Source organism: Papaver somniferum, unplaced genomic scaffold (assembly GCF_003573695.1).
Source record: "Papaver somniferum cultivar HN1 unplaced genomic scaffold, ASM357369v1 unplaced-scaffold_139, whole genome shotgun sequence".
In the NCBI taxonomy this organism is placed as follows: domain Eukaryota; kingdom Viridiplantae; phylum Streptophyta; class Magnoliopsida; order Ranunculales; family Papaveraceae; genus Papaver; species Papaver somniferum.
Window position 1 is genome coordinate 1,396,138 of NW_020623156.1, and position 17,735 is coordinate 1,413,872.

General features: G+C 36.4%; 1 pseudogene; it reads left to right on the top strand.

Annotated features, from left to right (window-relative positions):
• The first annotated feature begins 8,837 nt into the window (after positions 1–8,837).
• Positions 8,838–17,006, top strand: LOC113335236 (annotated as a pseudogene).
• The last annotated feature ends 729 nt before the right edge of the window (positions 17,007–17,735 follow it).

Below are 17,735 nucleotides of genomic sequence, written 5' to 3' on the forward strand. Positions count from 1 at the left end.
AACATAGTATAATAATTCATAGTAACAACGATATGCTGAAAGAAAAAACCAAAGCTAACATGTTGAGTGTTTCTGTATTATCATTAGTTCATTTGTATCTAACTATTAATCACGCAAAATGAGACGTCTTTTTCGGGAACTTCTTTTTGGTGATTGTGGTTCCTTTTTTATTTTCTTATCAGTTCCATTCAATACCAATTTTCTCTTTGGGGGGATTCCATCTGAGCCAACGTTCGATTCGGTTGGTACTTGTACAATGGTTTCATCCAAGACGAAAACCTCTTGACAAATATAACAGTAAGATTTATTTCTAATTACTTGAAAAAAAACATGAGATTTATACCCACTTAATTTTTTTTAACTGATTGATGTATGTGTATACCTCTGTACTCTGAAAGTAAATTTTGTTGACTGTCAGACTGTTGTTGTCTCCCATGAAATCACGCCATTTCAATTTTATCTCAAAAAAAGATTGAATTCCAATCAGATTCTTAAGTACCGTTGACACCTTTTCTTCTCCTTCTTCTTGCAAACAGCGAATGTGTTATCTTCATAGTTTTATGAATTTAAAGTCTACAAATTGTCCAGTTACATAAAATAATCTGAATAATATAAATTATTAGTCTTTTATTTTTGTTAATTTGTTTACCTGTTGTATTTCGCACAGTACGGAAACATGGTATTTGATTAGTGATTGGGCCACTTCGTCAAATAGTACAACTTGTAACAAATCCGTATGGTCTTGTATGTTTAGTTTTATTCTGTACCTGCAGTTGAATCATGATTAGCTTTGAATTTTATGTTCCATTCCAACTCATTGAAAGCCTGAATTTTTGACGGATCTTACCTTATTACTGGCTTTGGGAAAAATTTTTTACACTTCTTGTACGAATACTCATCATCGATCTTTGAGACACTCGATTTGCATTTTGGGCAGGAATCATATTGCCAACCATCAGCGAGTAACACATCAATGATTGTTGCTGTGACATAGTAGAAATTTCCCTACATAATAACATATTATACATGAATAATGTTTACTTATGTACCGTAGCATGAATGGAAATATATTTAGCGAAATTCAATTTTTACCTTATTCTTTGGATCTTCTAATTCTTTGTAAATCTCCTTAACAGTTTTTTTTATTCTGTAGAATATCTTGTTGAATAGAATCCGCATCTTTCGTTTGTGTTTCAAACAGTTCAATGTCCGAATTGTTCAAATGCGCAGCGCTGGTTGGTGGTGGACAACAACAATCAGTGTTGAATAGTATTTAAAAACAAAAATTCCCTAAGTACATGAATATGATTTATATTCATTAGATTAGATAGATACCTTTTCCGAATTATTTTCACTTCCTGTATTTCCAAATTTATATATATTTTTGTTCCATTTGTTGATGCTAATTCAAGATTACCTGCATTTTATAATGTCATCATTATCATGAAAATGTATTGCACTTAATTAATTTATTAATAATAAATGACTAAATGATTTTCTGAAAATTTCATTAGATACCCATGAAGGATTTGACTTTGACGCAAGCGATAACCAACACTACCAATTGTGAAGACATTGCTACGACATCATCAGGTACATCTTCTGTCATTTGAAGATCTTGTCCACTATAGTCAAAAATAAGAATAGTTATTGCATTTTCATAAAAAACACTTAGTCTCTTTATTATATTTAATTGAATGTCATCCTCTATTACCTTTTGGTTTTTAACTTTAAATCTTTTTTTGTTGTCTGAGTACCATCTTTTCTGGTGATTTCCTTAGACTTAGTGAGCCCTGTCAATATTGCAACTACAGCTACAAAAAATTGGGTTATATAAATATTTGTTAAACAAAAGAGTCAATCTAAAAATGGTACTTGGAAAAAGCCATAATACCTGTTAAGTATGTGTTGTTTCCATCTCGGGCTTGTATCTCTTCAAATTCTACGAATGAAAACTTATGTCTTGGAATACACTTGTTTTCTGGAAACTCTCTAATTATAGTCTTAAGATGAAATAAAATAACATCCTTCCGTTTGATTGGCTGAAATTCTGTCTTACCGTCGACCACACTAAAATTTTGTATTTCATAGATTTTTCCTTCTTCTAATTGGTCTGAGAAGATTGTCATATATTTCCTAGGCACAATTGCATGCATTGCTTCTCCCTGAAAAGTGTGTACGGTTGTTAGCAGGTTCCGTTATAGACATTTATACACAAATAGAAATAGAAATTCAACTAAATCAGTATCATTCTTACATCTTTGTCAACTAAAATCATGCTTAAGTTTATAACTTCTGCACACGGTATTTTGGTTTCAGTCCAGAGCCTTGCAATTCTAACCCTTATTTTCCCACAAAAGGTATTTTTGTTTAATTGCTTCAGTGATGTCTCCATTATATATCTGTTTTTGTCTCTAGGAAAAATGTTTATTGTCAAAGAAACTGTTTGAATTGATGTGATAGGCTGTTAGGAAATCGTTTAAATATATGTTGTTTGAGTCCCTCCAGTGAGAGACATGTTTGTTCCAATCAGTTTCGTTTCTATTGTGACCGGTTATGTATCTTTTCGTATAACGATGTGTCTTTTAAAATTATAATGACTTTTTCGATTTTTCTTTTTCCTTTCCTTTGACTTTTTTTTTTGATAAAATAAATATCTCCACGTATTCAGGATTGTTTTTAGGGTTTTAAATCTTAACCGCTCACATTTTCCGCCCACCTTTTTTTATGAAAAAAGTAACAACTTTTTTAACTTCTGATTAGGATAAAAGTTAACTACTTTTTTAACATCCGAGAAAAAAATTAACCACTTTTTAAACATATGATTAAGTAAAAAAAGTTTATTTATCTTTAGATTTTATTTTAATACGCGCCCAACTTGAATCATATTTCAAATCGCTCCGATATGGGTGTGTGACTGGCTTGGAAAATGGGAGTTCTTGTGTAAATAACTCTGTCGGAGTTACAAAATGTGGATGATGATTGCATATCGTGGAACCTTGATTATATATTGATCCATTAACCATATGTTCCTAATTTAATATAATTCAAATAATTGAACACCAATGTGACAAAATAATTTAATAATCGATATAACTATGTAATATAGGTCATGATCAAACAGAGGTATGTTACAACAAATAATACTTTCAGTTGCAAATACATTGTCATTTGATTGATATACTAAGGCAAATTATTAAATGCTTCTTGGTAAAGAATATTTTGTGTGTAACCCTCTTGTTCACCTTCCTTATTGACAATCAGAAATTTGAGACCTTCGCGAGAAGTTTTTCTAGAGACAACAACGTATAACTGGCCATGAGAGAATACAGGCTTGGGCAAATAAACACCCACATGTTCTAAAGTCTGACCCTGACTTTTGTTGATTTTCATGGCAAAACAAACCTTGATAGGGAATTGTTTCCTTCTTAGTTTGAATGGCCACTTAGTGTCAATTTCTCCATTATTATTCTATGGATTAATACATTCTTGCCAATGTTGTTGCCAGTAATAATTTTAGCTTCTATAACCCATGCTGCCAATTTAGTGACTATAAGCCTTGTGCTGTTAGAAAGCCCCATACTTTGGTTATAATTTCTTAGAAGCATGATGGGAACACCAACCCGCAACTCCAATTCATGATTTGGGAATCCAAAAATCTTTAGTGAATTCAACAATTCAAATGGGAATAGAATATCTTGATTCTCTATTGCTTCCGATGTAGGACTGATGGAATCAGCACTAAAATATGTTCTTGTTTCAGACTGTATCGTTGAAACGATCTAAGAATTTACTTCGTCAACAAATTCGTTATTCGGAGCAAGGATACATCTGTACTTAAGGTAATTCATATCTTCTAAGCTTTGTTGCATATTAGGGAAAGTGCTATTCACAATTTGTTGAATAGGATCATGGAGTGATGGTATCAAAAGGTCCTCTGGTATTTTAATCCATGTTGGTTCTTCTCCCTCTTTCATAGATGTTGTTGGTAGTTTACCATCACCAAGATCAAGTACCCATTTACCAAATTCTTTTATCTTTTGAAGCTCAACTGTATCAGCATCTTTGTTCCTTATACGCATATTTATTGTTAATTTGAACAGTCGGCAATGACTCCACAGGCGCGACCTGTTTATTGAAGCACTGACGATATCTTCTCTTGTTCCTCCATGAATTACAGGTAAAACCTGTCTAAAATCTCCACCAAGTAATACAGTTTTCCCTCCAAATATTTTATCTGAATCATCCATTAAGAACTTCAATGTCTTGTCAACAGCTTCTAGTGCGTTTCTGTGCATCATTGGTGCTTCATCCCATATGATTAATTCTGCCCTTTGGATTAATTTTGCCAAATCTTTATTTTTAGCTATATTACAACTTGAAGTTTCATCTGGTGTAAGGGGAATTTTAAACCGTGAATGCGTTGTTCTGCCTCCCGGTAATATTAATGACACGATTCCAGATGAAGCAACTGACAATACAATTCTCTTTTGTGACGGGAGTTTCGCCAATATGGCTGTCCAAAAAAATGTCTTTCCAGTTCCACCACTGCCATATACGAAAAACATTCCACCACTTTCCGTTTGAACTGCATATACCACTATATCAAAAATCTCTTTCTGTTGTAGATTCAAAAGATTGTACATGTTTGATGACTCGTTAGAAAATGAAGTGCAATCGTAACTCATCTCATCTCTGATAAATCTATTTTCCAATTTCGCTCAAAATTCTAGGTTAGGTGATGGTAGTTTGAAGTGTTTGAGTGACTTATTATCTCGATCCAGTATTCTCTCAATTTCATATAATGTCAGATTCTTTTTCTCCTCCTCTGAAAGTTGCAGGTCATTGTCCTTCAATAGTCGACTTTGCCGCCATACAATATCATCTAAAAGCAACCTCCATTGTTTGTTCCACAATTCTAAAGGATTAGACACCTCACACATTAGTAGTATTGACACAAACATTTCTCGCAGCGATTCAGCACTCGCCCAATTACTTGCTTCCTTAATGGCCCGATGCCATTCATTATCATCTTCTAATAGGCCAAGTGCGAGACATGCTGACCTAAAATCAGGATAAAGTGACCCATTGACCGTTCGAATGTCTTCAAATGATGTAGAACCTTTTACGATGTTTAACAGCGTTCGTAAATAAAACCTTTCTCCAGCCGAGGGGTGCGCAAAATGTATTCGTCCAATTGTTTTTCCCCTTTGTCTCCTTTTCCATTTTTTAATGTCAGTATCCCAAATCCACTTCATTGGGAAATCGACGTATGTAAGCTCTCTAGCATCTTCATTGTTCTTGTTTGTTTCCATCCATTCGGTGAACTTTGTTGTCTCTATATCATCTCTTGACACTACTTCCTCCAAGTTATCTGTCTCACGATGCATTATTGTTTGTTCGTTTGGTAGGTGGAAGGATAGTCTTTCAACTGCTGGGCGTCGATATTGTATGTCAAAATCAAAAATTCTCCAATAGGCTTCTGATGCTGAGATATATCGGCAATCAAGATATGTTTTTACTTCATCGACCTTGACCTTTTCTCGCACGTCTGTGTCATTATTGTTATTTGCATCATTTTCTGCAGCGCCTGTATTTTTATTTGTTGACTTGTCTTCGATGATAGTTGTTGCTTTATCCCCTCCTTTGTTGACATATTTGAACAGGTACTTCACCGATGTTGTCATGTTGCAGAGCTCGACATTAATATGGGCTTCATATTTAACAACCAAATCCCTATTATATGGAACCACCCAAGTGTTGTCCAAAGCAATTCCATTAATTATTTTTGAGGTAGTAATATTTCTTCTTCTATAAACTGGAAAGCCCTTTCATCAATGGTTGTTTCAGTGGTCAATCGTTTTGGATAGTGCTTGGAGCATTTATTTTTAACCATGCATTGTGAATCTTTATTTGCAATTCCGCACGGTTTGTGAATCATGTACTGGCTAACAATTTCAAATGCATGTGGATCTTTTTTCTCATCAGGTAATTCTGCACTTATAATGTTGTCTATATCTGATGGTCTCACTGGTTTGTCACTTTCGTGTAAGAATAACAAGATATGAGCATGCGGCAGGCCTCTTTTCTGAAATTCAACTGTATAAATTGTTGTATCATACGTGTTAAATAAAAAAAGAAAAAAAAATGAGACACATAGAAAGTTTAATTTGAAATAAATACGAAACGGGTTAGTATTAGTCTGACCTGCTTTCACTTTCCCGAAATGCTTTTTTTTTGCATAAGTCATCCATCATTTGGTTGAGTTTAATTTTGAAAACTCAAGCGACAATATCAGGTCTGTCTTGAGCCTTTTGTCCAGGTATTAGGTCCAGGAAATATTGTATCTCTCTCCACTTTGGGTTGCATGTAAATGTAATGAAAAGATCTGGTGGTCCTGCCTATCTACAAATTGCCATAGCATCCTGATAATTTTGTGCCATATATCTCGGTCCTCCAGTAAATGATGAAGGCAAAACCAATCTTCCTATAGCTTTAGCTTTGTGGCCAGATCTCACGACATCTTTTATACCTTTGTAGTTCTCAGCTCTTAGCAGTTTTTGGCTTCTTCTGACAAAGCCCAATATCTCTTCTTCAAGGCATGCATAAGCATCCACTATGAATTGTTGAAACAGACGGCCTCCCCGCAATAATGTTTGTCCTTCATTATGCCTCTGTTGCAACCTAAAAGCATAATATTCCCTAAGAGTTAATTTTGTTCTTTTACCTCTTTTGGTTGCGTGTTGGATGTCTGTTCGGTATTCATCTTCAGCAAACGGAAACAACAATGGGTACTGCATAGCCATATAACTTGGATGAAATTGACTTATTCTTTTGAATCCTGTTTTTTTGTCCTCAACGACGATGTCCCGTTCTGTTGAATTTGCAGATCCGTATCCAACTATAAGTGCAGCAATCTCTTTTGAAGTGGGCAAATTGTACTGTCGTCCATCTGCCTGGCGGTCTCCAAGGATTTTAATTCGCAGTCTCTCCGAGGCATTGGCATCATACCTATCTCTTGCTATCCTAAACACTTTCGCTAGTTCATTGTGCTCATCTAACATGGCGATCATCTCTGCAATTAATTCAGGTTCGAAATCCCCTTCTTTTTTCCTACCAAGTGCACTCATTCTACAGCGAACTTCATTTTCAGTATCATATATATATAGTTGTGCAAATGCGGGACCGGTTCCTGTTGCGGGCAACAAACTTCCCATTCTGTGGTAGTTTTGTCCACTTATTTTGAAAGCGTATGGTGCACGAGCTCGACCACGACTATTATTGATCTTGTGTATTATGGCTCCCATTGATGTGAAAGCGAACATAGAATTATACTCCCTAATTTTATTCCTGAAGTGTCTAGATCTGTTTCCTCCTTGGTAGTCCAACAGATTCTGTAACAGCGGTGGTGGATCTCGATATAACGGCAGTTGCACTTTACCATTTGAACAACAGATTGAGAACTCAGGTTCCTTAGTTGTCTGAGATTTATTATTTCTCTCCTCGTACCAAACAATTGCATGACATTTAGGGCATGTATATGTCGGAGGGCAAAAATTCCATACCTTATCTATTGTTCCTGTATAAAGGGATTGGTTAGTAATTTTCAGCCTAACTGATGGTGTAAGAGTAACTTGGGGATATGGCGTTAAATGTGGCAACATTTAAGGTTTTAGTATTGTACCTGAAATTAATTTTTGCGAAGATGATCTTCTCGCATGTAGTGTATTCCTATTTTTTAATCTTCTTTGGCTTGATTCTCCTTCTGTCAGACATATTAGAGATCTATTGATCAATTACTATTATTAATATTGTGTTGTCAATAAGCTAGCATAGGATTATATGTTCACCTGTTGTTTCAGAATTTAAGTTTGGGTTCCCTATTGTTCTTGAATTGATTGTGCAGACGGCCGTGGTTGTATTGGTATTGACCGTTCCGTCTGTATGGACTATAGAATGCGAATAGGTAGTCCTCATACGATCTTTCAATCCGCCGAGTGCTTTATTTTCTATCTGTTTTATTAGCGAAACACCTTTTCCATGCAAATCGATGGTTTTCTTCTTTTTGCTCTGGCATCAACTGCAGGTTGTTGTTTCAGTGTATTTGTTGCACGCTTTATATTGATTGTTCCGTCGATATGGATTACGGAACGTGAATAGGTATCCCTCATATTATTTTCGATTCCGCCAAGAGTTGCTGAAACAGATTTTCTACGCAAATTGATAGTTTTTTTTTTCTTTTCGCTCTGGCATCCACTGCTGTCTGTTGTTTCAGCGTATCCATTGGGCGCTTTCTGTTGACCGGATGTTGTTCATTTTTATCCATTGCAAGCTTACCATAGAATGTGCAATCGGCCATGTGATTATTGTCCTCTTGTCTCTTTGGTCTCGCAACACCTTTTCTACTGAGGTTGATAATTTGTTTTCATTTTGCTCTGGCATCTACCGCAGGCTGTTTGGTAAGTGCTTCCATTGCAAGCTTGCAGTTGTATCACGCCTTTTGTCAATTTAGGGCAAGCTTATCATACATCAAATGGATGCTTTCTTCGAAAGAGTATAGATGTAATTTTAATTTGTCTTCGAAAGAATCAAATGGTTCTGCCACGTCAGTGTTAATGGGCTGTGGTGTTGACACGTCGGCATTAATTTGCTCCTTTATATAAAGAAGGATTGATGGGGTTTTTAAAAACATTTCTAAACGACCTTATTTTACCCTTGTTTATTTCATCATTGGTTATATATATATCCCAGTCATTTTGAAAAAAAGCTGCAAAACTTATAATTGAATTGTTGTATCTAAATTTGCAAATATAAGGATATCATCATTTTTGGTCGAGCTTACTATTTTTTGGGCACTTAAACGTTTGAATTACACATCTCCCTAAGAAGGGAGTTATAAGCTGGATACGAATAGTAAAAATGCTCTACTTCTCTAAAAACATAAGTCAATCGCAAAAATTAAAAGCGAAAACTAACTTCAGAAAATTATTCTAATATTATATACGAAAACTAACTTCATGATCTTCTTTGTTTGTTAGTACACCTTCCTATCTTTTAGATAGGAAGGAAGTACTAATTTTTGTTTCTTTTCTTCTTGCTACTAAAAGCTGAGAAATAAGTATCAGCCTGCTAGCCATCCCACTCCAAGTTGAAGTCTGGTCATCCTTGCTTTTTGACCCACCATTAGTGGGCACTGGGCATCTATGTCGACATAGTGTTATCCACTGGATTACAAGTAGTGGGTATAAAACTTTAAACCTGCTGTGTGGAGCGTCGTGTGTGGACGCAGAAATTCAGAGATTTAGGACTTCAAGAGCATGTTGCAAGTGAGGTCGACAGAGGATGAGATGCATTTTAATGAGATATCAACCAATGAAACTGAGAGTTATCCTATTGGTTGTCTTTGAGTTATGTTATTGGCTGCCTTTCTATACAATTATTGCTTATCAAATAAGTCAACCTTTTGCCTAGGTAATAATTGCCAACAGGTCAATTTTGTCGGCATCTTGATGAGATATCAACCAATGGAATAGAGAGTTATCCCTATGGTTGTCTTTCCCATATAGTTGGTAGTGTCGGCATAGTGAATCAGCCCCTGAAAAAAGATCCAGCATAGGAATAAGTATAACACTTGCTCAATACTACTTTTCCTTGTTCATCTTCTTAATTGTTATATTTTTTTAAAGTTTTTGAACTGATTCAAGAAGATGGTAGAGGCTGTGGTTTCATTTGCTGTGGAGAGATTGGGTGATGCACTTATTGGTGAAACACTGTTCTTACTCAATGTCCGCAATCAAGTTGAAGATTTGCGTGATGAACTAAGAAGAATGTGTTGCTTCTTAAAAGATGCAGATGCAAAGCAACAAGGAGATGAGCGTGTTCGCAATTGGATCGCGGATATTAGGAACGTCGCTTATGATACCGAAGATGTTGTCGACACCTTCACTCTTAAAATTGATGTCGCCCCAAAATTTTATTATAAGGAAGGCTTTGATGGTCAAGAATCTGAAACATCTCCGAAGGGTTGGGAAGGAGATCCAAGCTATCCAGTCTAGACTCAGAGTTATCTCTGATAGTAGAGTCACATACGGAATTAACGACTTACGCCACAGAGAAGCTTCGAGTTCGAAAGCAAATCAAATGGCACAACAACTGTTAAGAAATAGCTATCCACATGTTGAGGATGATTATGTCATCGGCTTGGAGGAGCATTCAGAGACGTTACTGACTGAACTGGTGAAAGATGAAGAACGGCGCTGCGTAATATCTGTTGTCGGTGTTGGAGGTATAGGCAAAACCACTCCAGTAAAGAAAATATACAAACATGATATTGTTATGAGTCGTTTTGATTGTCGTGGTTGGGCTTCTATATCTCAACAACTTAACATAAGAGATGCTTTATTAGCAATTATAAACAAGTCTATGCACCCAAACGACGATGAGTTGAGTATTATCAAAGAACTGAACGAGGGAGATCTTGTCGAAAAGTTGTACAACCACCTCCAAGATAAGAGATACTTCATAGTCGTGGATGACTTATGGAGTTTCGAAGACTGGAATATGCTAAGTCCCGCCTTTCCAAATGGGAAGATCGGAAGTAAAGTATTGCTAACCACTCGAAACAGAGAGGTTTGCTCACTAGTAGATCCTTGGAGCCTTCACCTGGAACCTCAATTTTTAACTGATGAAGAAAGTTGGGAATTACTTTGTGAAAAAGCATTTCCCAAGAATATAAGAGACACTAATTGCTACCCTGCAGGTTTAGAGAAGTTAGGCAAGAAGATGGTGCAGAAATGTGGTGGCCTGCCCTTGGCTATATGTGTTCTTGGAGGGTTACTAGCAACAAAGAAGTCACAGATCAAGGAATGGGAATATGTCAATAAAGACATCACCTCAAGTATTAATAAAGGCAAATATGGAGGTGTGACGGGAATATTGGCATTAAGCTACAACGATTTTCCAGTTCACTTGAAGCCATGCTTTCTCTATCTTGGTATGTTCCCGGAAGATTATGCAATTCCAAGAAAGAAACTGATACAGTTGTGGGTTGCTGAGGGTTTCATACCGCATGCAAAAGAAGATGCAGTAATAACAATGGAGGAGGTAGGGAAACACCAATATTTGGCGGAGTTGATTCAAAGGTGTATGATTCAAGTAAACAAAGATGTTACTCCAGGCCAGGGAAAAACATGTCGGATACATGATCTCATGCGAGATCTTTGTATGTCAAAAGCGAAGGAGATGAACTTCCTCGATGTTTGCGATCATCACCGCACTGATGACATAACATGCGGTTCTTCGAGCACTGATAGCTCTAAAAGAATGAGGAGGTATACTATCCATCTTAAGGAACAGACGACGAGGTACGGCGACTTTTATTTTGATAATTCAGCTTGCACACTTCGTAGTCTTCTCGTCAACATCCCATTGGGTAATCCTCTAGTGTCATTTAAGTACCAAAACATGAAACTGCTTCGAGTCTTAGATCTTGAAAATGTAACAAGATTCAACACAGATATAACAAGAAAAGTTTCCAAATTAATTCACTTGCGGTATTTAGCATTAGGCGGTGATAAAGATACCACAATTTCGTCATCCATAGGAAATTTACGAAATCTACAAACCTTAAAGTTAGTTTTCTTTCAAGGTGTCTTACCCGAGACCACAGCAAAATTAGTACAATTAAGACACGTAGAGATATCATTTGGTAAACTCACCGAAAGCTTTCAAATTGAGAATTTGATAAACCTCCATACTCTCAAAAGTATCAAAGCTGGGAAATGGATTAGAAAAGGATGTTTGGGGAAGCTGTCAAAACTCCGAAATCTGAGTGTGCGGGGCATCTCAAGGATGCAAACTGATATTCTCATACATGAGATCGTTAGCAAGAACAATTCAGCATTATCATCATCGTCGTCAGGTGACCTATATCAGAACCCGCTAAGAGTTTTAAGTATCCGTAGTGACGAAAATCTTAACAACAAATTATTCGATTCACTTTCTTGTTGCAACAATCTTCGCCATCTCCAGTTGAATGGTGGACTAGATGTTCTTAACCTCGAGAAATACCCATCGAATCTTAGCAGGTTAGAATTATATTTCAGCATGCTGAAGAAAGACCCGAAGGAAACTCTTCAATATCTCCCAAACCTAACGTTTTTAAAGATGAATGCGGCATACACAGGGGAGGAAATTGTTGGATTAACTTCAACATAGAAGTCACTCACAAGCTGGTTAGGACAAGATTAAGAAATTGATGTAATCCTAAAGGGAATTAGTAGTCATCTAGTTCTAAGAAAAGGAAAGACATGTAATAAGGTAATAGGACTAGGAAAAGGAATTCATAGTTCTATATATATATGATCACCAAAGTTGTGGTTGATCATATGAGAAAGATTAGAGCTTGTGTTTAGTTTTGAGAGATTTTCTAAACATCAATAAAGAGAGTTGTCTTTATATAAGATAAGTTTCATCTTGCAGTTGCCATTAATTGGTATCAGAGCTTGTTTCTGAGCCATGGAAAACGAAACCACCATTGTGGGTGCAAAGCAGTTCACGCCACCATCAATACAAGTTCCAATCCTCAACGCCACAAACTACACAGTATGGGCCATGAGAATAAAGGTACTGATGAAAATCTACAAAGTTTGGGAAACAATTGATCCTGGTACATTGGACCCAGACAAAAACAATGTTGTCATTGGATTACTCTTTCAAGCAATACCAGAATGTCTTGTTCTACAAGTTGGTGAACAGGAAACTTCAAAGAAAATTTGAGATGCAATAAAGGTAAGTAATCTCGGAGCTGATCGAGTTAAAGAAGCCCGTCTGCAAACCTTAATGTCTGAATTTGAAAGAGTGAAGATGAAAGACACTGATACTATTGATAGATTTGCAGGAAAGCTATCAGAGATAGCCTCAAAAGCTGCGTCACTTGGACAATCCATTGATGAAGATAAACTGGTAAAGAAGTTTCTCAATAGTTTACCAAGATCCAAGTATATTCATATCATAGCTTCTCTCGAACAAGTCTTAGATTTAAAGAAAACTAGCTATGAAGATATAATTTGAAGATTGAAAGCATATGAAGAGAGAATCCTTGATGAAGAAAACAATGGAGAAACTCAAGGAAAACTCTTGTACACAAACTCTTACCAACAAAACTCTGCGACAAGAGGAAGAGGTCGTGGAAGAGGTGGTAGAGTAAACAGAGGCCGAGGAAGGGGAGGAAGGTTTAACTCACAAGATAGAACAACAAGTCAGAATGATCAAAACCAAGGGAAAGAAAAGAAGGATAGATCAAACATTATTTGTTACAGATGTGATAAACCAGGACACTTCTCCTCTGTATGCCCTGAAAGAATTCGAAAGATGGAAGAAGCAAACAAGAATGAAACAAGGGAAGCCGATACTGCTCTTTTCATGCACGAAGTAGTATTCTTAAACGAAGAGAAATTAATACCAAAAAACTATGAAACAAAGGATAGTGAAGAAGGAGTATGGTATTTAGATAATGGAGCCAGCAATCACATGACTGGTAAGAGACACTACTTTTCTGAACTCAATGAGAAAATCAAAGGACAAGTGAAGTTTGGGGATGGATCTTCTGTAGAAATTGAAGGGAAATGATCAATTCTATTTCAGAGCAAGACCGGAGAACAGAAGCTTGTCACAAACATCTACTTCATCCCAAACTTACAAAGCAACATTCTAAGTTTTGGACAAGCTTCAGAAGTTGGATGTGATGTTAGAATGCGACAAGATTATCTAACAGTTCATGACCCAAGTGGAAGACTTTTAGTTAGAGTCTCACGCTCACAGAATAGACTCTACAAGATAAGTCTCATGATTGGAAGGCCATTCTGTCTGAATATGAGACTGCAAGATCAGACATGGAAGTGGCATGCAAGATTAGGACACATAAGTTCCAGAACCTTAAAAACTATGTCTCAAAACAAGATGGTTCGAGGGCTACCACAAAAAAACGGAGTGGTGGAGAGGAGAAAAAGGACTCTAATGGAGATGACAAGAAGTTCTTTAAAGGATATGCAGGTACCTAAGTATCTATGGGGAGAAGTTGTACGACACTCCACATACCTAATAAACAGGATACCTACGAAAGCTCTGAAAGACATGACTCCATATGAAATTTTGCGAAAGAAAAAACCAAACATAGTTCATTTAAGAGTGTTTGGTTGCAAAGCATACGCAAGAGTTGATTCTGCAACTCTTAAGAAACTGGATGATCGATCTCAGACTCTTGTGCATCTAGGAATTGAGCCTGGATCCAAATCTTACAGATTATTCAATCCAACAACGAAAAGAGTAATAGTGAGTCGAGATGTGGTATTCGATGAAAAAGCAAACTGGAACTGGAAAGAAACTAATGATGGACCAAGTAGGGATCCAGGAATGTTTCACATGAGATGGGGTCAAGTAATTGAAACAATGATCATCAATACCAATGGAAACAATGATGTTAATCAATAAGAAGAAGAGAATAATGAAAACACACTGAGAATAACGAAGAAGAATAAGAAGAAGAAGAAGAAGAAGAAGAAGAGGATATCGATGAAATAACTCAACCCATTCACTGCGAAAATCAACAAGACAGATACAAAAGCCACAGTATCTGGAGGATTATGTTCTTCAAGCTGCAGAAGAATGTGAGATTATGCTACTTTCTGTTAATGATGAACCAAGGAATTTTCAGGAAGCAAAGGTCTCGACTAAATGGACACAAGCATGTAGAGAAGAAATTATTTCAATCAACAGAAACAAGACTTGGTTTCTAGTTGATAAGCCAGGTGGGGTAAAAGTGATTGGACTCAAGTGGATCTTTAAGGTTAAAAGAAATGCTGATGGAACTATTAACAAATATAAGGCAAGACTTGTAGCTAAGGGATACGTTCAAGAATCAGGCATAGACTTTGATGAAGTTTTCGCACCAGTTGCTAGACTAGAGACAATTCGTCTCTTAATAGCAGAAGCTGCATCAAACTCTTGGGAAATACATCATTTAGACGTAAAGACGGCATTCTTGCATGGCGAACTAAGTGAAGATGTGTATGTTGAACAACCAGAAGGTTTCGAAGTAAAGGGACAAGAACATAGAGTTTACAAGTTGACAAAAGCTCTCTATGGTCTAAGACAAGCCCCTCGAGCCTGGAATACAAAGTTAGATCAAATCATAAAGGGAATGAGATTCATAAAGTGTTCTAAAGAAAGTTCTGTATACAGAAGAGAAGAAAAGGGAACGCTTCTTGTGATTGCAGTCTATGTAGATGATCTATTTTTAACTGGCAACTCCCTTAAGGTGATCAATGAGTTCAAGAGAGACCTCGAAAAACTCACTTATTACCTTGGCATAGAAATCCATCAAGGAGTAGATGGGATTCAGATTAAACAAGAAGCTTATGCAAGGAGAATTCTGAAAGAAGCAGGACTCGAAACTTGTAATCCAACAAGAATTCCAATGGAATTTGGACTGAAAATTTCAAAAGCACAAGAGGAGCGTGAGATTGATCCAACGAGTTATAGAAGAAATGTTGGATGCCTAAGATACTTATTACACACAAGACCAGATTTGGCTTTCGCTGTGGGAGTAGCAAGCCGTTATATGCAGAGTCCACGCAAGTATCATGGTGATGTAATAAAGCAGATATTGAGATATCTAAGAGGAACAATCAGCTATGGATTGAAGTATGGTCGAGGAGGATCAAAAGGAATTGTTGGGTATAGTGACAGCAGTCATAATATTGACCAAGATGATGGAAAAGGTACAACTGGTCATATATTTTATCTAGGTGAAGCACCTATTACATGGTGTTCACAGAAACAAGGCACTGTAGCCCTCTCATCCTGTGAAGCTGAGTTTATGGCTGCAACAGAAGCAGCTAAACAATCAATATGGCTTCAAGAATTATTGGGTGAAATCAAAGGAAGAGAACCTGAAAAAGTTCTCATCAAGATTGATAATAAGTCTGCAATTGCACTCACTAAAAATCCAGTGTTTCATGGGAAGACAAAACACATTCACAAAAGGTATCATTTCATACGAGAATGTATCGAGAAGGAGATCATCAACGTTGAACACATACCAGGAACTGAGCAGAAAGCAGATATATTGACAAATGCATTAGCTCGGATCAAGTTTGAAGAAATGAGGAAATTAATAGGAGTACAAGATTTTTCACAAGCACAGTTGAAGCTTAAGGGGGAGAATGTTGGATTAACTTCAACATAGAAGTCACTAACAAGCTGGTTAGGACAAGATTAGGAAATTGATGTAATCCTAAAGGGAATTAGAAGTCATCTAGTTCTAAGAAAAGGAAAGACATGTAATAAGGTAATAGGACTAGGAAAAGGAATTCATAGTTCTATATATATATGATCACCAAAGTTGTGGTTCATCATATGAGCAAGATTAGAGCTTGTGTTTAGTTTTGAGAGATTTTCTAAACATCAATAAAAAGAGTTGTCTTTATATAAGCTAAGTTTCATCCTGCAGTTTCCATTAGAAATGGTATGCTCTGCGAAAGGAATTCCTCGACTCCAACTTTTAAGCATGCGCGCACATAAGCAACTAAAGAAATGGACTGTTGAGGAAGGTGCGATGCCACATCTTAAGGAGTTGCATTTGAGTATCATTTGGGAACTGAGTATGCTTCCTGAAGGGTTGAGGTTCATTACTACATTAAAAGAATTGAGAATTGGTTTCATGCCAACTATCAAAGACAGGGTATTAAAAGAAGTAGGAGAAGATTGGTATAAAGTCCAACATATACCCTCACTCATAGTTACGGACTCTTATTTTTGTTAAATTCTATTCCAAAAGGCTAAAAAGTATGTAAAATAGTTCGTGTATATCAATCCAATGGGCATTTGTGTAAGAATATGTTCTCGATATTTAGATTTTAACTTTGAATTTTTACTTGATCCAAATGTTTAAAGAGGGTTAATGTAGTCTGAAGTGTGACCCCCATGTCAGTGCTTTGGGGTTTCTCTTTTACTGTCTTTTCAGTTCTCAAACATGGGTTTCAATCTGTTGGAGAGACGAAAATTTTGCATACATTTCTTGAATGCATCCTTTTAAATTGTTTTTATCCTAGTACCGAAACATGTTATTGATGCTCAAAATGTTGTTGCATTTCTCATCCTCTAAATTAAAGAAACATAAGTAGGATAGTTACTGTTTGTGTGGAAATAGATTTTTTACCTCAAAAACGAATATCATGATGTTAAGTTGTTGATCGAATTGAAACATTTCTCTCCACGCGAACAGTGTCAGGGGTACCTGTAAAAAACTATCTGATGTTTAAATTAGCTAGAATTTCTCACATGAGATTGTGTAGAGAAGATTGTCCACCTTTTATCTACCTTTTAGGTAAATCCACGTTTTTTTATGTTACAGTTTAGGAGTTGAGCCTAATTTCAAGATAAACGTAATTGCGCTTACTTGTCCTGTAAGCCAGAGCACCTCCTCTAAGATTTGGTCAACAAACTCTCTAAGACATTTCCAGAACATTCCTTTCGGGTTATGAAATTACCCAAACAAATGGGTACAAGAGACCAAACTCGAGAAAGGGAACATTATCTAAATACCCATACTATGACGCCCATTGCAAAAATACCCTTATAAATTTTAAAAATACCCCTAAACTTAATACATTACTAAAATACCCTCTTTTGTATAGTATATACAAACCACTACCACTAATCACTGTTAGAAAAAA